The sequence below is a fragment of the Temnothorax americanus genome, unplaced genomic scaffold, assembly GCF_048541705.1.
Source record: "Temnothorax americanus isolate GAGA-0224 unplaced genomic scaffold, ASM4854170v1 Scaffold65, whole genome shotgun sequence".
Lineage (NCBI taxonomy): Eukaryota > Metazoa > Arthropoda > Insecta > Hymenoptera > Formicidae > Temnothorax > Temnothorax americanus.
The window spans coordinates 824,370-836,419 of NW_027509787.1; positions in this window are offsets into that span (position 1 = coordinate 824,370).

The following is a 12,050-nucleotide window of genomic DNA, read 5'->3' on the forward strand; positions in this document are numbered from 1 at the left end:
GTCCTTCCGAGAAGCGGCGGGCAGTCTAGAACGTAAGGCTAATCGCGCGCGACCAACGTAACTTATCCTATTGTGAACGCCGGCAAGTTAGGGCAGCAAAATTAACGAAGCTATTGTATCAAGTAACTAAAGATTTTATTAAAATATCGTTGAACAAGAATCTGGCAACATTATTCCTCCTTCCTCCCGGCGGATCCAAGAGAACTCTGTGCCGATCCCTCGAATCAAAGGTACGGCACAATAAATTGGTGGCAGCGGTGGGATCTGCCAACCGGGCGAGAGGACGTCCTGCCAGATTGCGCCTGCGAAAAGGAACGGATCGTTAGACGGCGGTAAAATATCCCGGAGAGGAAAAGCCAGCCAGACCCCGAGTGAGTGAAACGACGGCAGCAGCCCCGCGTGTTATCAGCGACACCGGAGAGGCCCCGACCTACCGCACAGACTCGCCAGCCCGAAGCAGCGACGCAGGGACGCAGCGAGCCAGTGAAGCAGCGCAGCAGGGACGCAGCAAAGCAGACAACGCAGAAGCAGTGAAGCGGCCCTGTCAGACTCGACGCGGCAGAAAGCGGTCACAATGCGTTACGCGGCGGTACTGTAAGTCAACATTCCATTGTAAGCCAATACCGGCACGCGTCACAACGAAAACGTTATATCTCTGCGTGCGTTTTCCGCGATAGCAAACACCGGATTACGAAAAAACATTTTCGCGATTGCAGGCAATATAACCGCGAGCGCCGAAAGAAATTTTCGCGATTGCAGGCAATACAACCGCGAAGCGCCGAAAGATTTTCGCGGTTCCAGGACGCTAAAGTATAAGCGTCGATAGATGTCGGACGACTTGTCCCGGCATCCCCCTGTCAGCAACGCGTCATTCGTGTTAAGCGAGCGCGCGCAACGAGTGCTCAAAATCATGTAAATTGCAATATCAGCAGATATTGCAATATAAGACTGATGTACCGCGATAAAATACAGATTGCTCCATCGTTTCGTCATGATCGTACCGACGTTTATCGATCTGCAAGGATTTACCGTCGGGATAAAATTTGTCGTGAAAGAGGTGGCGGTTCTGAGAAACGGGACCGTTTTGGCACATTACATTCTTACATGTCCCATGCCATAGTCTCCTCATGAAATCCGACAAGTCATGCGCTTCCTGGTTGATTGCAAATCACCATGGACTACGATGAGAGGATGGAAACATGCCGTACAGCATGGCGAAACATCTAATTACATCGGCCGTACTTGGAGAGGGCGACGAGACGTCGACTCTTGTATAGGTCAAGGGATGCCAAAAACGAGAATGGCTGGTGGGTCTGCTTGAGAATAAAGCGAGAAAAAATCTAAAAATTGAGACTTTGGATGCAGATTACGAAGATATCAAATCTTTAAATAATCTAGATGTTACTAATACTGTAAGATGCGAAAAACATGTTAAGAATTGCGCGTTGCAAAATGTATTAAAAATATTTAACTGGTGGTCGCGACACCAAAAAAATTATGATTTTTTTGAAATAAACTATATATGTATATATAAAGGTTTTATTTCCTTTTCCCACATACTTTGTAGTGTAATATAAATGTTTTAGCTGTTTTTAGCTGTTTTTTTAGTTGTTTTTAGTTATTTGATAGCTGTTTAAAAACTGTTTTTAGTTGTTTAAAAGAAGTTTGATAGCGGTTCAATAGCAGTTATACATATCGCAGTTATACAGATAACTGTTTTAGTTGTTTGATAACTGTTCAAGAGCTGTTTGATAGCTGTTTTTAGCTGTTTCATAGCGGTTCAATAGCTGTTTTTAGCTGTTTCACAGCTGTTTGATAGCTGTTTCATAGCTGTTTTTAGCTGTTTCATAGCGGTTCAATAGCTGTTTGATAGCTGTCCAATTGCAGTTATACAGATTAAACCACTGAAAGACGATACAAGACGATACGCGTACGTGCAAATCGGCTAAAAGTATTCATCGAGAAATAAGACTCACGCGCAACAGAACATTAAACATTAAAAATAAGCAAGAAATAATAAAAATAATAGCGACACACCGAAATACTAATCCTGACGAAGACGAATCAGGACCACGTCCCTTTGTCCCGTTGCGGTGTGTAGCGTCACTCGCAACGGGAAGATAAGCGTTATAACGCCTGGACGGGCCGCTTCCTCGTAAGAGAGAGGAGGCGATGCGGGCGTCTCACGATCGGCAGCAGCCGCTGGCCGCGCACCCCCCAGCCAATACACACGCTGACACCCATCACACGTGGAGGGTGCAAAATGACGATCACAACGGAAGCACCGCATAATTAATTAAAGCACAGAAATATTCGATAGAGAACAACACGAAAACACCTGAGCAAAGGTAGCAAGCGACTGACACGAGATCGCGCAGAAAAAGTAAAAGAGCAACCTGAAGCGAATAAGCGTCAGCAAAAAAATCGACGCAGGTCGGCGAGTACCCGACCGAGGACTAGAATATAATAACAACAGTAATATTAATTAATAAAACTTACAATTAATCATCACGGGGAAAAGTATACCCCCGACTCGTCAACAGACGGAAACGGAGATCAGCCAACAGCAGAAACAACATCATAGTATCAGGCGGGCCACGCCGATCACGACCCGTCAAAAATTCGCGCTGACCGACGCTGAAACGTGTACGAGCGTAAGTAAAGTCCCCAGATTCCGACCAGTCAAGCACTACTAGCACAGGAGGGGTGGTCTCCTCCCCCGCATCGACAGCCCGGAGTTCCTCCGGGGTTACGACACCTCTAACGGGTACAAACCGCTCGAGAGGAGTCATAATTGTACAAATTACAAGACGTTACGCGACTGAGAAACAGTATCGAATTAAAGCGACTCGCTAAATTATATAAAAGCTAACAGTCATATAATCAGCAAGAAATGCGATAAAAATAATACCAAGTCCAAGATAGTATTCCTATTACAGGACACCGATCATCATCTTTCACCTAGCGGGCGAAATGTCATCCGAACCGATGCCCCCGTACGAGGTGACATCATTTAGCGACGAGCCAGGAATTTATTTCGAGAAAATCGGGACAATGCAACTACAATAAAATACATGGAAATTAGCTATCCGAATCAATATAGTGGCGTTTGGAATAAGATACCGCCAGCTCCAAATAATTTGTCCAGGTAATCCTCGGACAAATAAAAAATTTATGCGATTACGTAAAGGACGATAACCGAGACATATGTAATAACATACTCCGCATAACCGAGGATGACAATACGAAACTAATAATACAAATGCAAACTATTTACAAAGTACCGACAAACCGACGCGGATTGATAGACGCGATAGGAACCATAAGTAAAACATTATTTGGAACGATGGACGCCGACGATGAGAAACACATACAAGAACAGTTGGAATTAATGCGAAACCAACAAAATGTCATGCGACACGCGGCGAAAAATCAGATCAAAATTATAAACGCAACGTTAGGACACATGGAAGCGCTAGAGCAAGCTATTAACAAAAACGAAAACCTGCTAGCGAATGTAACCAGACGAGTACAGGAACGAGTGTCGAATTTAGCGCATCGCGAGGAAATAGATGAACACCTGTTAGCAATAACTGCGATAATCAACAAATTAATAAACGATGTAGAAGACGTCTTAGCATACTTCACCTACTCTAAAAGCGGAATAGTACTCGTGCGACTACTTCCCCTCGAAAATATTGTAACCGAATTGAGAGAAGCGACGACTCACCTATCCCAAGGAGCCCATTTTCCTTTTAAAATACAAACTGAAAATTGGAATAAAATTCAGGAGTTTATGGAAATAAACGCTTATTACGATAACCCCAACGTATACACAATCCTGACCTTCCCTATTGTCACATATCCAAAGTACGAAATTATAAGAATAAACCCCCTGCCGGTACATGACCGTAAAAATATATTTATAATACCGAAAACTACGTACGACCTACTAGCCATTGATAAGGAAAACCGAAATTATGTAACACTGAAAGAAAATGACTTGAATAAATGTAAACACTCCGACACAACGTTTGTATGTAACACGAACCACCCGGTATACTTCATAACGCCGCATGCACCCTGCGAGGTGCAGATATATATAAGAGCGGAAGAGGACAATTGCGAGCGTCGCCACATTCTCTCAACCGTAACATTTTGGATAACATTTAAAATAACACGCTCGTATGTATAAAACAGCGAAAGGTAAACAAGGCCAATAACTGGTAACAAAGAAATTTAAAATTTAAAACATAATATATTAACGATGTTGGTACGTTACGTTTTTGCACACTGTGCTTTTCTCAGCCAATAATAATTTAAATCGCATAGCCAAAAACATAAACATTCTACATCCAATACGGTAAGATTTATGTACAAACGTTATCCTATCTTTAGTGAGTGACCGCAGAACGTGGTACAAAACTTGTTAACCACCGTGAGGTGGTGTCGGCGCATCTTAGAACCTTATTAGACCGTCTAAATCGAATATCCAAGATTCATTCCTCAGTCGACAGTGGGAATGAACGGAGTCAGTCAGCGGATCTGCACGTCACCATAAGAGTCAATGAGTAAAAAAGGCGTCTGAACTGTAAAATTTTAGTAACAATGGAATCAATATATGCTATTTCAAAGAGTTCACGAGTACCAAAATGTGTAAATTTCTTAAGTATGTACGTACTGAGGATGAGTTAAAAAAATTGGAACGTATGGAGAACCGTGTTGTGTCGAATCTCATGTGTGACTGAGCATTTTCGCATGACAACACACCGGCAAAATAAAAACGAAGGATGTCACTCCGTCAATACATAAAACCCTATGAGTTGTTACCAAGCTCACTAAGAATATCAAAATAGGAACAATCAAGAAATTCCGTATCTTTCTGGAAATTAGTGCCATTTTTTTTGCTCTTTTATATGTATTATTTCTGATATGAGCCGCTTGTAATAATTTGTTTCCAAATCTAGAATTTTGGGATTGTCCCAGTTGAAGGCATGATTAAAATTCAACCTATGCTCCGTTATAATCGAATGTTTTGACGGATCCAGCTTATAGTTATTTTTGTTTAAATTGTCGCTTAGTTTGCCCCACATAAGAGGCATCGCAGTCCTTACAATTTATCTTATAAACTACATTGTTGTTCGAAACCAATGCATTGCCATCTTTTTGTGTCTTAATAAACTTGTTTAATTTGTTCAGAACCCTGTAGCCTATAAATGTGTTCTTTTTTATTGAAAAAGTGAGCTGTTTTTTCTGAGATGTTATTAATAAATGCCATTACAATGATTTTCCTTTTACTCTCACTTAGATCGTCTTCGGTATTATCCCGCCTAAGTTTATCATTGAATAATATATTTAATCTTAAATTGATTCTCTTAAAGATGAGATCTAACGGGTAACCGTTGTTTAATAATAGATTGATGACTAGTTTTATATTTTTGGACTGAAATAAGGGGTGGGACAATAGAATACCCCTGTATACCAACCCATATATCGTGCCGATTTTATGGCAATCTGGATGGTTCGAATAATATGATAAATATCTCCTTGAAAATGTGTCTTTATGGTACCAATCTATTACGATAATGTCGTTAGTAATATGCAATTGCAAATCCAAAAAACTCAACGCACGATCCTTTTTGTATTCAATGGTAAACTTAAGCCTTTCATGGTAGTTGTTGAATTTATCTAATATGTATTGCGCTTTATCGCGAGGAACCGGCATGATTATATCGTCGACCTAACGGTAATAAAAAGGTAACTCAAAATCAATCGGATCTAAAATTGTTTCTTCTAAGGCTGAGTTTCCACTGAGCGCGTCACGCGTCGCGTCGTCCGAGTTGAACCAATAAAAACATCCCATTTCGATCCCGTCACAAAAATGTAATGAAATGGGATGTTTTGATTGGTTAACTTGTGACGACGCGACGCGTGACGCGCTCAGTGGAAACTCAACCTAAGTCTTGTATAACAATATCGGCTATAATCGGGGACAATGGAGATCTTATGGGGGTACCAAAAGTTTGTTTGTATATCACGCTGTTAAATGTATGTTCTCCATTGCAAGACTGAGAGGGATGTTAGTAAAGAGCGAACTTACATCTAAAGAAACCAGTATATCCGAATCTTATATTTTGGATAACTTTAGCGGAGCCACAGGCATGGTTGTTTTCCACACCGTACAAACAAAGTATAACTATTCAATGCAACAATCAAGAAGAACATAAAATCGAGATTAATCGAACGGGAAGAATCAAATTAACTGATAATTGCAAGTTAACCACGACAGACCTGAATCTACGAACGAAAAAACGAGAGCACGTGCAAATGCACCTATTACAATTCAATTTAACTGTTAAGTAACAACAGATATAAAAATCAACAACGAAATAGCAACAGAATTAAAACTAGAACCGGTAATCAAAAACCCCGGGGAACTAACAAAATTAAGCCTAAACCTAAACGAGATAAATCAAGAAGTAGAATACAACCCCAAGCCGGCTTCTTATCAAATAAATACATAATGTACCCCGTAGGATCCCTATCTTTAATCATAATAATAGCAGGGATCATAGTCGCGATAACATGGATAGCGAAAAGGAAAACGAACAAGAGTACGCGACGCGACTTCCTCACACAACAAAAATCATAACAAGATAATAATAATAATAATTAAAAAAAATTGTTTTGAACACATATGTCAATAAATACGAAAAACTTCAATTTGAAATCTCAGTTTTTACGGAAGTTGCCGTGCCCTAATTGCGACACATAGCTGTCAGCGCGCATCCCGAATATTGCCAAACTCACCTGAGGTGGCATTTCGGGTGTCGCAAGCGGCTTCCAGGTCGCTCAACCGGAAGCAAAAGCGCTGACAGCTAAGTCAGCATCGCGGAAGTAATACGCGAAGAGATAAAAAGTCCACCCTTCCGAGAAGCGGCAGGCAGTCTAGAACGTAAGGCTAATCGCGCGCGACCAACGTAACTTATCCTGTGAACGCCCGCAAGTCAGGGCAGCGAAATTAACGAAGCTATTGTATCAAGTAACCAAAGGTTTTATTAAAATATCGTTGAACAAGAATCTGGCAACATTATTCCTTCTTCCTCCCGGTGGATCCAAGAGAAGTCTGTGCCGCGATCCCTTGAATCAAAGATACGGCACAACAAATTTCATTTTTGAGTGAAAATTTTGACACTTAATTATTATGATAAAAATGGAATTTTTTACGTCCCCCTAAATGTCAATAGCGTTAAAAACCTGATTTTCTATCTAAATAAATTAAATTAATAAACGAGATTGAAAATTGAACATTTGCTTCATGAATCTGTACGAGAAACGAGGATAGTTTAATACCAGTCTTATGCAAATTCACAAAGAGTAAGACAAGGATAACCATATAGACTTTTAATAAATTAAAATAAAAATGAAAACAAGTAAATGGAGATAATACAATTATAGAAATACATTTTTTTACATTTATAAAAAAATACCACATTAAAATAACTATTACTTTATTAACATTTTTCCAAAAACAATTGTTATAAACAATTAAAATTGCCAGATTGGGCTCCACACTTGGCTACAATCTTCGGAATTTTATACAGCTTTCATTAATGGAGCGACGATGTTTTGGCTTATATGAAAGTTATTGTATTCCACCAGGAGTATAGATTAAAAATATTTGTTGACATGGTTAATAATTTATTTTTATTGGTTTATAAAAGTAAGTTGCAAAAATAAACAATTGTATAGTAAATGTTTTTTCATTAAACAATTCGAATGGTCATTCTTTATACGCGTCTATATTGTTTTTATCTCTCCAACTATTTGTTTTTTATTTTATTTTAATTTATTACAGGTCCATTTGGTTATCTTCGTCTTACTCCCTGTGAATTTGTATTAGACCGGTATTAAACTATCCTCGTCTTTGGCACAGAAGTCATATGCTAATTTAATTTATTCAATCTTCAATCTCGTTTATATATATTAATTTAATTAATTTAGATAGAAAATCGGGGTTAACGCTATTGATGTTTAAAAAGATATAGAAAATTTTATTTTTATCATAATAATTAAGTGTCAAAATTTTCACTAAAAAATGGTTGATGTCAAGATGTATAAAAGACTAAAATTGTTAGAAATACGGAGATGTCGATAACTTTTGGATATGGCTACAGCCATCTATTGTATCAATAATATAATCTTGCGGTTCCATGAATGAATACTAGATGGCAGGTCGTTTCCGCCTAGTAACTATTGCAAGCGAACGCGCGAGCAACGCGTCGCACCGAGTTCCGCTCACGCTAGCATCACGTGACAAAAAGGCGAGTGGAGGGGATGCGCAAGCACGAACGTGCAAAGAGACGATCCTGGCCATTCTTGACTATTCGGTTTAAAAGTGAAACAGTTCAAGTCACGTACCGGGCATTCTGCCACGAGAATCTTTTATCGGGAACATGTTCAAGTTCCGTTTAATACTTATCGCTTATACCGTATTAATTATTCAAGGTATATTATTGCCCTTGTCGTTGCTTGTGTCGTTTTCAATGGTAATGTCGTCTTCAACGCTCGTGTTGTATTAATCGCTCATGTTGTAATGTATTTCGGTGCCGTGAATTCACACACGAGTCCGTAAAACTCAGTTATCATTTGAATCACGAATAACGTTATCGAACACGTAAAAGAAGAAAGAAGAACGACGTATATTCCGGGCTAAGCCAAGCCTTTACTTGACGATGGGCATTCGAGCAATATATATATTGGAAATCAAGAGCGGCCATCAGTAACTTCATTCCTCTCACGTAGCGAGACGGAATAGCCGCCATTATCCTGATTATCTGGCTCGCTTACAGCGAATGAGTTTCCCATTCTCAATGGATGATTTTCCACATAAATAAATGTCGGATTATCTATAAATAATTGGTGGATGCTGCAGATTCCACGACAAGGTAACATTTGGATTTATAATATCAACTATTCCGTTCTTTCGTCAGATATCTCCCTGATGAAAGTGATACTTTACAATTGAGCACGTACTAATTCAAATATTCGGTTACAGGATATACCGTTATTTTCTTATGATTATCATCAAAGAAGGATTTTCATGATTAATTCTGATTAATAAGCAAAGGAGATAAATTATTATCTCGGGACGTAAATTCAGCGGAATTCCAATTAATACTTCTTATTGATGCGCATACAAGGATTAAAGTTATCCTGAAGTTATATTCCTTGTGTTTTATATATATTAAAGACTTATATTTCGTTTATTTTATAAAACTCTCTCGCGCTTACTGTATGTAACAAACGCTATGTTAATTCGATTTAAAAAAAAAAGATAAAAAAGAGCGCCAAGTACACGCATAGTAGTGTATATGTTGTTACTTAAAAAAAAGTGGTAGTATTATACCTCAAAAAAACCTAAGTAACAAGTGGTAGATCTTTATATCTCAAAAAATCTCGAAAAAATCTAAGCAGTAGTATCTTTATTTCCAAAAAATTATAACCCAAGTGATACACGTCACAAAATTATGTTACCTTATCAAAAAGAAGAGTCGCGCTTCAAGTGATCTATTACAATTACAAAAAAGAAATGATATCTCTTCAAATTAGAGCGCCAATTACAGAGAGAACATGTATATTGCCTCAAAAAATAATTGTTGCACTACTTTGAAAAATCTTTACATTGTGTCAATTAGAAAAGAATGTATAATAACAATTTTATAAGATTAAAAAATTTTTTTTAAATTTAAGGGAATACAAGATATTTAAATACAAAGTTATTTACATGTGTATTTTTTAATGGCCACAAAGAATTACAGAGGTAACAGTACAAAATAAAAATATTTTATTAAAATACATAAATTTTTCTTGTAAAAAAACTTGGCGCTGCTAGACCTCGAAATTTTAAATAAATAAGGACAACAATAAATAAAAATAATTCAGAGAAGAATGCGATGGGAGTAATATTAAATGATTATCAGCGTGGATGTGGGAGTGAGTGATATGGGTGTGCGTGACGACGCGGACGGCGGATAATGCGGCTTATAATTAAGTATAGAATAAGTTTATTTATTTATTTAAAATTTCGAGGTCTAGCAGCGCCAAGTTTTTTTACGAGAAAAATTTATGTATTTTAATAAAATATTTTTATTTTGTACTGTTACCTCTGTAATTCTTTGTGGCCATTAAAAAATACACATGTAAATAACTTTGTATTTAAATATCTTGTATTCCCTTAAATTTAAAAAAAAATTTTTAATCTTATAAAATTGTTATTATACATTCTTTTCTAATTGACACAATGTAAAGATTTTTCAAAGTAGTGCAACAATTATTTTTTGAGGCAATATACATGTTCTCTCTGTAATTGGCGCTCTAATTTAAAGAGATATCATATCTTTTTTGTAATTGTAATAGATCACTTGAAGCGCGACTCTTCTTTTTGATAAGGTAACATAATTTTGTGACGTGTATCACTTGGGTTATAATTTTTCGGAAATAAAGATACTACTGCTTAGATTTTTTCGAGATTTTTTGAGATATAAAGATCTACCACTTGTTACTTAGGTTTTTTCGAGGTATAATACTACCACTTTTTTTTAAGTAACAACATATACACTACTATGCGTGTACTTGGCGCTCTTTTTTACCTTTTTTTTAAAAAGGTAATTTTGTACGGATATCACGCCTTTTTGTAGTGTTACGCATCTTAATCTTATAAACAATATATCTTATAATCTTATAAACCGTATATAATACAAGGTATGAAGCTAAAAGTGTTACGGACTATTATTTCTAAAAAAAACAACAATTTAATATTTTGCTTAGTTTTTTTTAAATAATAATCTGTAACCCTTTTAGTTGTACACTTTGTACATATTTTTCAATTTCAACATAAAACATAATCGCAATAAAGCATGATTAATGTTAATAAGTCGTTAACTGTAAAATTCTTTATTTATTTTTATTTGCGTGTCTTACTGAATGTTGTTCGCAACTGTATATCTACCGATATCTTCAGGTATCGATATTTTTGATAATTATTTTTACGTCAGACATAATTTTAATTCATCCAATTTTTATTATGTCTAGACATAATTTTAATTCAGCGATTTTTATTATGTCATGACATAATTTTAATTCTGCCGCTAAGGAAATTTTAAGTCGATTGTTATAAATCAAGCTTGAATTCAATGTTTAGGTGTCCCAGGTTGCCGATGACGAGGTCCACATAGCGCGCTCTATAGTTTTCGGTGTCCAGGTGTATTAATACCTTGAATTTGATGACCACGTGTTCCAAGTTGTCGATGACGAGGTCCACATAGTGCGCTTCGTAGTTTTCGGTGTCTACATGTATTAATACCTCGAATTTGATATCTACGTGTCCTACATTAGGTGCGTTCAGCCGATACTTCGCTAGCCTAGCAATCGTGAGCAGTCGCTCGTTTTCGCTCGTTTTCTCTCTTTTGACCTACTGGATTAAAAAAAGAAGAAACGAGCAAAAACGAGCGACTGCTCACGATTGCTAGGCTAGCGGAGAATCGGCTGAACGCACCCATTCAGATTTAAAGTTATTAATACACCTAGACACCAAAAACTATGAAGCGCACTATGTGGACCTCGTCATCAGCAATCTGGGACACCTAGACATCAATTTCAAGGAATTAATACACGTAGACACCGAAAACTACGGAGCGCAATATGTGGACCTCGTCATCGGCAACCTGGGACACCTAAACATTGAATTCAACATATTATTACACCTGGACACCGAAAACTACAAAGCGCACTATGTGGACCTTGTCATCGGCAACCTGGGACACCTAGACATCGCATTCAACGTACGATTACACCTGGACACCGAAAACTATGAAGCGCATTATCTGGATCCCGTCATCGGCAACCTGGGACACGTGGACATCGAATTCAAGATATTAATACACGTAGACACCGAAAACTACGGAGCGCACTATGTGGACCTCGTCATCGGCAACCTGGGACACGTAGACATCGAATTCAACGTATTATTACACCTGGACACCGAAAAC